The sequence below is a fragment of the Eptatretus burgeri genome, chromosome 18 (genome assembly GCF_056783735.1).
Source record: "Eptatretus burgeri isolate ZD-2024b chromosome 18, Ebu_testis_v1, whole genome shotgun sequence".
In the NCBI taxonomy this organism is placed as follows: domain Eukaryota; kingdom Metazoa; phylum Chordata; class Myxini; order Myxiniformes; family Myxinidae; genus Eptatretus; species Eptatretus burgeri.
This window is the reverse complement of record NC_140978.1, coordinates 25,554,072-25,565,247: the sequence shown is the minus strand read 5'-3', so window position 1 is coordinate 25,565,247 and position 11,176 is coordinate 25,554,072. Positions and strand designations below refer to the sequence as shown.

General features: G+C 43.6%; 1 long non-coding RNA gene across 1 annotated transcript; it reads left to right on the top strand.

Moving 5' to 3' along the window:
• The first annotated feature begins 5,929 nt into the window (after positions 1–5,929).
• Positions 5,930–9,850, top strand: LOC147008760 (uncharacterized). Its single transcript, XR_015053247.1, has 2 exons — positions 5,930–9,685; positions 9,811–9,850. It is a non-coding gene; the product is annotated as an uncharacterized LOC147008760 (long non-coding RNA).
• Positions 9,851–11,176: the final 1,326 nt, after the last annotated feature.

The window sequence follows — 11,176 nt, the reverse complement described above, 5'->3', positions numbered from 1 at the left end:
CTTAGGATAGATTATTTTTGTCTCTTGATTCTCAGAGGAAGGACATTTTAAAGTGTTGTGTTGTCTTCATGTCGATGAATCAAAATATTTTTGAAATTGAAATTTAATAATGCCATTCTTCTTCCTTATTTGTTTTTTGATGATTGTGTTTGTTGTTTAACTGTTGGGAAAATGTTTAACTATGATGTTTGAGCAAAAGTAAATTGGTTTTATAGTGGGAGTCGATTGAAGTTGATTCTTTGATTCTGTTTTGGTTTTGATTGAATGCTTCGTGCCATTTTCAATCACTACTCAATATTCTGTTGTTGGAAGATATTTTTAATTTGAGAGTAAATTACTTGTGCACTGTTACGAGCAATATTTGCAAGAAGTTCCACATTGATGTGTTCTTTACTTTTATTATTTTGACCAGGGTTTTGACATTTTTTTTCTTATTTGAAATCATCCACCACCATCTCAGCAATCAATTAATCAAAAGAAGTTCACCAATCTGAATGTGAATGAGTTTGAAGAAGCTCAATGATAATTTGCAGTTTAGTTTGCTGTGCACGTGAGGATTGTTGTTGAGCGGTAAACATGTCGCAACCCTCACTGACACCTTGTAATCTGGAGACCACATTAGGAAGCAGCATTTAATCACCTAATTTGGCTGAAGGTTGATGAAAAATCCTCACTCATTTCCTTTGTTGGTGAAATGGAGATGGAAATTGCAATGGATGTCTATCACTTTGACGCGCGGGGTCAGGGCCTGTCAATTTTCCCGTTGGTGGACATGGATGTCGATGGTTTATTTTCCTTCTTGTTTTTAATTTCTCAGGATATATTATTTTTGCCTGTTTATTGTCAGAGGAAGTAAATTTTAAAGTGTTCTCTTGTTTTTATGTCAATGGATAAAAATATTTGGAATTTTAATTTAAAATCGACATCCTTATTTCTTATTTAGTTTTTTGATGATTGTGTTTGTTTTTTTAGTTGAGGGAAAAATGTTTAACTATGATGCTTGAGCAAAATTATATTGGTTTGTTGTAGTAGTCGATTGAAGTTGACTTTCTGTTTTGGTTTTGATTGAATGCTTTGTGTCATTTTCAATCATTACTCAATGTCCTGTTGTTGGAAGATCATTTTAATTTGATCATAAAATGCTTAAGTGCACTGTTTCATACAATATTGGCGTTACAATTGTAAGAAGTTCCACATTGATGTGTTCTTCACTTTAATTATTTTAACCAGAGTTTTGACATTTTATTGATTTGAAATTATCCACCACCTTCTCAGCAATCCATTAATCAAAGGAAGTTCACCAATCTGAATGTGAATGAGTTTGAAGAAGCTCAATGATAAATTGCAATTTAGTTTGCTGTGCACATGAGGATTGTTTTTGAGTCGTAAACATGTCACAACCCTCACTGACCCCTTGTACTCTGGAGACCACATTAGGAAGCAGCAATTGTTCACCTTATTTAGCTGAAGATTGAAGAAAATCAAATGTGTGTGTGTGTGTGTGTGTATATATATATATATATATATATATATATATATATATATATATATATATATATATATATATATATATATATATATATATATATATATATATATATATATATATATATATATATATATATATATATATATATGGTTTGTAAACCTTATGAAGGCTACTTCAGTGCTTGTTGTCTCATTCAGTGTCAGAGTCATCATCAAGGGCAAATGCAGCAGCTGTCTTGGTGCACTCATTCCTGCAGCCAGTATCTCCATGGCACATACAGAAAACTGTGCATGGTAACTTGGCTGCTGTGCAGCGGCATTGAGCTGTGTAGCATTGCTTGTCGGAGGAACATCCACATCGTATTGGCTCCAAGATCTTTGGTGGTGCAAGAGCGACGTTGGGCGGCAGCATAATTGGAAGTAATGATCTTGATGCCTCATCACGTTTCCATCCGTACTGAGTGGGATCCAGAGGTGGTGGCTGCAGCTCAGCAGCTGACTTCCATATTGCTGTCTGGATATGAGCGCGTCGCACATTTTGTTCAAAGGACTCTGTAGTTGGTGGCAGAGCCTTAAGGTCTGGTGCTTTGATGGCATTTGGTTTCGCCATCTTCATCGACCACGCCTCTTTGCGAACATCAGACATGTTGCTTCTCTCCCTGCTACCATAGCAAACAGCCATGAACACAGTGGCTTCGGCGATGACATCGTCAATAGATGCAACCACATCCCAAGTTTTTGAAGTGAATGGCCTGCTGCGAGTGTCTTCTTGCCAGTCAGTTTACCTCTACCATACATCTGGGCAACGGTGTCGCAACCTGTCAGTGCGTGTAAAGCTAGTAGGTCTTGCACAATCCCGGCATGCTTTCTGGCAGTGGCCCCAATGTCGATCAACGATCAGCCAGGACATGTTGCTTCCATTGTTACGCAGCATTGCAGATGAAGTTCTGCGAAGTGATACACAAGCAAGATGAACACATCAGTATCATCACAGATGAATGTGATGTATTTTGCGCCATCTTCGGCAACTTTAGCGACTTGCTGAATCATGATGACATCTGCCTCCTCATGCGTCGTCTTCAAATCAGTGCGACACCTTTGGGCTCAGTGGTGTATTTCCACTGGGGTAGACTCCTGTCCCATAATGACGAGCCTGTGTTGGCTCTGCTTTCTTTGTTGACAAACGTCAATCAAATTCTGGCAAATCAGTTCTATCAGCTGAACTTTGTTCTCAGTTACTGACATAACCACCAGCTGTGGAGGCAGTGGAGTCTGGCGGTTCAACCTGTGGCACCTGCTAGCTTGCTGCCCAGCTCTTGCTAATGTTGTTCGACTCTTGATGCTGAAATCATGATATCTGTCAAATACCAGATATACATCTGATTTGTCCACCTTTGCCATGATGTAGCTCGTGAAGTTGTCAACAAAGTCTTGTACAATTCCCCTGTTAGTCCAATGAATAACCCAGAGGATTGCACAACAATCTAAAATGGTGACTTCAGGTTGTGGACCCAGTCTTGTTGAGATTTCCACTTGGAGATTCTCCTTCAATGTCGACTTGGTCTTTACTATTCTCATCTCCTCCTTTTCATCGAACATTGATGTTGGCACAGGTGCAAGCTCGTACTCTAAAACGTCACATAGTTTGATGTTTCGACTTTGTTGGAGTCCCATGACCCTGAAGTAGATGAGATTTAGATCACAAACCTCAGTAGATCCCACACGCATGACTTTCCGTGTCACTGCCATAGTTATGACTTGTTTAGATAAGGGAGCGTTGAATCCTGCTGGCCAGCTTTCCTCATGCGAATGCATCTGTGCTCGGCCAATGTCAACTGCCCTTGGCGCGTTCACCTTCTCTGGGCCAATTCTGCCAGTTTCAATGTTGACAACTCTGTCCGCATATTCGTTTGGGTCAAGTGGGTCGATACAGGACTGGAGTTTTCTCCTTATCATATCTCGGTCCTCTACATCAGATCGTATGTGTGATGGCTTCTCTTCCTTGTGAATGGTCACCTCTGTGACTATGTGCCCCTCAGACATATCTGTGAGATCGTGGACTATCCGACTAAACGTGTGCATACCATAGGCCCACTTCTTCAGTGTAGAAGGCTTCAGTGTAATGCCAACGATTACATGTATGCCATGACCATAGCGCATGAACGTGGACTCGATGTACATATCCGACCATATGCCGTTCCATAGGCCCTTCTTGTGCCGCATTACGTGATCTCCTTTTAAGAACATTTCCAGAATGTCTCCATGAAGCCTTTCCATCGATCGAAGGTAGTAGAGCCCTTATCTAGCATAGTTGTGATGTCCAGTCATGAAGAAGTAGGGGAGCAATCTCCTTCATAGCCCAAATATGTAATGGCCAGTCTCCTTCACGCTCAGCATGAACAAACGCCATCATGATGAATACAGGTTTCACAAGGTTCTGCACCCATAGTTGTGTGGTCATGCTCCTTGTTGCTTTGGTTTCAAGAGTGTCCATTAAGTCTTCATGACTTTATGCCTGAGCCACACTGGAACGAAGGACCTCCTCAGTCACTAATCGCAGGGCCCTGAAATTTTGGGGAAACTTTTTTCCACCAAGCATATGAGCAACACCTCCAAAGGCAGATTTCATCACCTCTTCCAGCCCACTTTCAGCCATCAAGTTCCCCTCACAACCGATGAAACTCATAAGGGTATGCATGCTGCCCAGCCTTGGTATGAACTGGGTAAATCGCTCAGGATAAACCTATTTAACATTAACGGCCACTCAATACAGCTGTTGGTCGTTTGTGAAGATGGTTACGGTTTGTCCACACTCTGCGGTCAAGCGTTTTCCCTCCATTGCTGTAAACATCGTGTCTGGATCAGCTGGATCCATATCTATGAGTGGTGGATAAATGGCCCTCATTTCAGGTTGGATGGATAGTCCTTGCTCTCTGCAGAGCTTTGTATAAAAGCCACCAAACTCTAGTGTGTTCTGATCAGAAATGATTTGCTTCAAAAAGAGAAATCCTTATCTTGAACGCTCCGAAGTTGTATAGCTCGATGAGCCAATATGCGGAGAGGTAACACCACACGTGTGGCTTCTTCAACTGGCATCACTGGTTTCTCAAGTCCCTTGTACCTTTGAACCGAAATGTCTTCTGTCACAGGTGTCTTCATTTCATCATGGGTCAATCGTCTGATGATGGCTTCATCTTCAGATGTGGAAGATATCTCCTGATATTTTATGGTGAGTAGTACTGCAAGAGAATGTGTTGAAACGAGTCCATTCTGGGATGAGATCTTTGTGTCGAGGTTGTCAGCAACAACCTGAACGAGGCCACATTCAGCATTGGCGGTTCCCCTAATCTCGGAGTGAACAGTTGCAGCCTTTGCTGCTGATCCCTTGAAACACTGAAACTCATCATAGGAACAGGTCACACGATAGTTGTACAACTGCTCGATGAGGCTTTTACGACTGACTAGAACTCCCAGTGATATTTGGAGTGTAGTTGGTCGATTGGTGATCATATTCGTTATGATGTTTCCTATCAGAGCTCCTGGAAGTGTGCAGTCCAGTTTATCTGATATTTTGGAGAGTAGCAATTGAAGGGTTGAACTCACTGCTTCATTAGCAATATCTATATTAATTCTAGTCTGATAGGAACTGGGGTCGGATGACAACTGCTTAGATTCCTGTGCAACCTTCTTGGCAATTCGTTCTTTGGAAACATCAATGGCGTCATCTTCATCTGATGCTACCAAGTTGATCGCAGTAGATGCTCTGCTGCGAAACAAGATTAAACTAGTGACACCTTCACCAGACAGAACCAGAAGCTCAGAGCCAAGTATATCCAACAACTTGGATAACAGGGTTCGTTGAGAGTATAGCTTTCCTCCATGATCCTTATACATATTGTAGACTTCAACTGAATTCCAGATGCGCAACATGTCATTTTTCATCGATAGGATGGTAGAACTGACAGCTGACTCAATGTCCTGAGTTTCTCTGCCACTGTGTACTGCTGCTGCAACAGAACGGGGTGCCATGGAGGACTTTCTACAGTCATCGTGATATCTCGCATCAGCAGCATGAAGATCGCTGATTGCGCCCATTAATCGTACCTTGACCTGGCATCCTTCTTCATCCTGGTGGGAATCGATAACCTCTATAATAGTTTGTTTGAAAGTTGTCCGATCAACACGATCTGCAGTCCTACAAAGGAGAACTCACCGCCAACGATTAGGATTCTTCTTATCAAAGTCCATGATGCACTTTTCTCCGCAAAAAATGCAATGGTCTTTAAAGTCAAATACTGTCGTCTTTGAACGGCGGCTTCTTTTGCTTGTTGAAGCATCTTCAAAACAGACATTACTCATTCGTTTCAAGTGTCTTTCTATGTGTGAGCGTGATGTGTACGTTGACACACAGTCTCCATGGCATTTGAGCTCGATAGATTTGTCTGCCTGTAATCTCTGTTCAAGCTCTTCATGTATACCATCTTGTCTTGCTTGGCTTGACCAGATGATACTTCGCACTCTGTCTGGACCAACTGTTACCAGAGGTTTTCCAGCTTTATGCTTGTCACATTTGGCTCAGCGGCCGTAGGGTCTACAAAATCTACGGCCACTAGCAATTATAGGGTGACCGCAATATTTCCCCAGTCACACAATGTATCAGTCACATATGTTTTTTTTATTTTTCGGGGAGCCGCACGGGGTATTTAGAAATTGTGGAGACCGAAAACGTGGGGGTGCCGTACTGTCTTTGATTTGATGTCGCACGGTGACCTTAGGGCGTCCATGCGGTGGCCATATAATTTTCAAGGCAGATGCAAGGTAGCCTCAAGGTGCCCGCAAGGCGACTGCAGGGGGCCCTAAGGCGAACGTGCGGCCAGACGGACGGTACCGAGTGGGTATATATACCAGTTCTTTTTCATTTGTATATCATATCTCATATCTGTCATATAGATTGTGGACCAGGTTATATAGAGATGTGCTGTATAATATGATAATATTATATATGTGCTGTATAAACTGTATAATATGCTATAATAATACATAATATGAAATGTGATGATGTGTGTGGCAAACACCTATACTCCGATCTCTAGCGGTAGTGCACGGTAGACACACGGTCGACGCAGACTGCCACGGAGGCCGTACGTAGGACACACGGCGGGCATAGGGGAACCGTGCGTCGACCCTGCGTTGCCCGCAGGTAGTCACACAGACTGCAAGGCCACCATATGGTGAACACAGGGACGCCTTAGGGCTACCCTACGGCGACCGTGGAAATAGTGCGGCCGCCGTAATTTTTTGGGGGTTGGCAAAATTCATTTTTCATTGATAAGAGCCTATGGCAGCCGCACGAATAATGCAAGCCCACCATACGCCAAACGTACGGTCGACGTGGAACACATCTACGTCATGGCTACGGCTTGTCAAATTGCTACGGCCAACCTAGAAATGAAAAAAAGTTATAACTCCGCGCTTTAATTCCATGGAGACCCCTACGGCCTGTAAAAGATAGCCATACGGCGTAGGGCCACCCTGAGGCCACCTCAGAAACTCTGCGGCCGCCGCACGTTTCTGTCAATTCAGTGGGGGGAGGGGGTATGGCCGCCGTATCCTAGCCGTAGAGCAAATGTGACTCATGCTTTAGTTGCATCGCAGGGGACTGAAGAAACAGTCTCCCATGGTGATGGAGCCTCAACCTGTAACAATAGAAGTAATTATAAACATCATTAAACATTTAATTTCTTTGTTCGTATTTTAAAAAATTCTCAGGAAACAGGTTCCACCCTGTGTACTTTTAAAAATCAATAAAATACACAGTTGCTTTCAGACAGATCATGTTAAATAATAAATAAAAAACTTGCTTGTAAATAACATCAATCATTCTACTGTATCAGAAGACATTACTCTTACTGAAAATTCAGTTCTCCATGTTTCTTTCATTACATTACAAGCCTCAACTTACTTGATCAAAAACAGTTCATGCTGTTGATCTTCTGAGGTCAGCCATCTCTTCACAATTGTACTGGGGATAAACGGCTCTGCGCAAGTTATTTTCAAACAGTTTTGTTGTTGTTGTATAACTGTACTGCAAAAACGCCGATCGGCGTGGATAAATTCAGGGGGTTGGGTTATGCTAATTTGCATATTAATGAGCTAAATTTCAATGTTATCAAATTGTAAGTGGGTTTATCGTGACCAGTGACCCTAAAAACATGGGTTTGCACACCTCAACCAGGCTATTTGGATGCTTAATTCTGGAGATATTAAGAAAAATTGTTATTTTGATAATGGTGACTGCTAATTTGCATATTAATGAGCTAAATTTATGTGTTATTAAATTTTAAGTAGGTTTATCATGACCAGTGACCCTAAAAACATGGGTTTGGACACCTCAACCAGGCTGTTTGGATTCTTACTTCTGGAGATATTAAGAAAAATTATTTTAATAATGGCAACTGCTAATTTGCATATTAATGAGCTAAATTTAAATGTTAAATTTTTGGTGGGTTTATCATGACCAGTGACCCTAAAAATATGGGTGTAGACACCTCTACCAGGCTATTTGGATGCTTACTTTTGGAGATCTTAAGAAAAATAGCAATTTCGACAATGGCCACCGCTAATTTGCATATTAATGGATTTCTACAAAAATGCTCAAGGGTGCCAGAGTGGCATCAATCGGAATATTCATTCAGATGGTCTGGTGATCACAAAAATGCAGAAAAACATTGCGTGGACCCTAATGCACGCTTTTCTGGCCAACACTCGGACTAGAGGCCTTTTTTGCAGTGGGGGTTTACCACTATTATGAACAAATCGGTTGAAACGCCTCAATACGTGTTCTGTGCTCCAAGGTCCTGACTACTGGAAGCATTAAGCCAGCAAATTGAGGGACCACTTCAAGCGAAGCCACGCAGGGTTTGTAGGAAAAGACATTGAATTCTTCTAAAGGAAGGAGCGACTTCTGAAATGGGCTCGGGTTGCGAATTGCGAAATGCAAAAAAAGCTTGCACAGTCATTGAAAATCTGATCGAACCATGTTTGATATTCAAACAATGAAACCTGTAACTTGGAGAGGAAGAATCGCAAGAGAGAAGCAGATCGCACTATCGACCGACACTGATCAGTCACATTTGCCATACGAGCCAGGACATTTTGGACCAAGTAAGTCGCAGATGTGAAAGCCAGTCCCTTCTTTTTGTGGTAGTTGTACGAATCAACAGACATTTCCTCTTGTGCACAGTTGCTCATCTTCGTCCGCTCCTCAAAAGATGACTCGATGAAGGGGGGTATTTGTCCTCTGAGCCCCTTGCCACACCAGATGTGTTCAACATTTACAAGGAATTAAGGTGCAGGAGGAGGCCGTTTGGCCTATCATGCCTGCTCCACACCAATACCAGATTTAATAAATCTGTCAATACCCCTTCCCTTAGTGTGCAGCCTTTTGGCTGCTACGCTGGTACTCACTTCACCAACCTCAGAAGGATGATAGGCTGAGTCAAGCCCCTCATGTTAATTCAGCGGCCAATGGGTCTTGAACTCAGAACCCTAGGAACCCAAGCCACCACCCTAACCACTAAGCCAATACCAGGTTGCAACTTCTTCACGAAGTCTCGCAACTTCTCAGCGTTGGGGAACTTCTTCACGAAGCAAGCTGTGGACAAAGCTAGTTGGGATATACACCGATGGAGCATCGTCAATGATGGGAGTTGATTCTGGATTCTGAGCATTTGTAGAAAGGATTGTCCTCCACGTCCAATGTACGCGTCGCATGATTCATCGTAATGCTTTGGCCGTGAAGACACTTCTTCCTGGTTTCCTGAACATGTTTTCAGACGTAGTTAAAGTAGGTAACCACATATGAGGCAGTGCAACGAACTCCAGGATTTTAAAAGTTTTGTGTGAAGAAATGGGCACCAACTTCACCGTGCTTATGTTCCACACTGGAGTGTGGTGGTTGCTCCACACTAAGGTCCTCCACCATGTGCTGGAGTTGTGAGAGGAGATGACCATTTTCCTGGAAAGAGAGAAATCTGCAAACGAGGCAAAACTGTGGTGAATTGAAGGTCGTGACGTGTGATCACATGTCGCGCGGCTCGAGCACGGGATAGATAAAGCCAAGTCTCCGCACGGACGGGGTGATTGTCCCAGGGGCATTGTCATTTACGGCGGCGGTTCACTTGGTGCTCGTTGAATGGTGAGAATTGAGAGTATATCGGACTCCGTGCTTATGCTGATTTATTTTGCGGTGATTAATTGCACATGTATACATTGCTGCTTGTGTACTCCTAGCTGCACCTGTATTCCCTGATGTGCCCGTAGAAGCGGCTTCAATCAAATGGAATAAAGCCTACACTCTGAAGGTTCTTCTCTCGCTTTCATTTCAATTTATTCCATTTGGTTTTCTCGGCTCTCTCAACCAACGATGGACAAGATCTACAAACCGGAGAGGTTCAACGCTGACCCAAACGCGACTGACTCGGAAATGAAATGGTCGCATTGGTACCGTTCCTTCTCACACTATCTGACCATCATCGAAGAGGAAGCCGACAAATTGGCCGCCCTTGTGAATCATGTCTCGCCCAGTGTATTCAGGCTCTTCTCGGAGTGTGACACCAACGATGCAGCGATCAACGTGAAGCGCAAGAACGAGGTGTACATACGACATCTTCTCAACACACGCAAGCAAGTAGCCGGGGAGACCATCGATCAGTTCCTGCAAGCTCTGAGGCAGTTGGGAAAAGACTGCAGTTTCCGGGCCGTAACCGCCGAGGAACACCAAGATGAAGCGACCAGAGAAGCATTCATCCAAGGGCTCAGGTCAGCCCACATACGGCAACGCTTACTGGAGAAAGCGCAACCCACTCTTGAAAAGGTAGCCGACCAGGCTCGAGCGATGGATACGGCTCAGCAGCAATCTGAGTCATTTGGGACACCGATGCTGCTAATTCACGCCGCTACGGTGGAAACTCAAGGAACCCCACAGGGCACCCCTGACACAGAGGATGGAGAAAAACCCGAGGAATCGGATACCCAGACCTCGTCAAACTCCTCAGCAACTACTTCGGTTGGTAAATGCTTCTTTTGTGGGTACAAAAGACACCTCCGCCACAAATGCCCCGCCAGAGATGCCACATGCATGAATTGTGACAAGAAAGGGCATTATGCCAGGGTATGTAAATCTACTCTAAGGAGAAATAAACCCACTTCTGCGGCTCTCTACTCACAAAAGAAACTAACTGCAGCCTCACCGGGGAATCTATCCAAGGCTATCATCAACGTACGAATTAACGGGCATATGGCTGAAGCTCTGATTGATACCGGTAGCTCTGAGAGTTTCGTCAACAGCTCGCTAGCGAAGGGCAGGAAATGGAAGATCCACCCGACAGACAATACGGTATGCATGGCCGCCACATCACTACAGTCCCGCGTACGAGAGTACTGCAATGTTGAATTGGACGTAAAAGGGTACACGCATCGGGATGTAAGGGTACTGGAGCTTCGTGATTTATGCGCAAATGTAATTCTGGGTCATAATGTCCTCAAGCAGCACACGAGCGTCGAAATACCCTTTGGAGGAAGCAAACCTCGTCTAATTTTAAATGCTCTGACCACCGCAGAGGTAACGTCCCCCCTGCTGTTTGCTAACTTGTCGCCGGTCTGTAAACCGATAGCGATCAAATCGCGA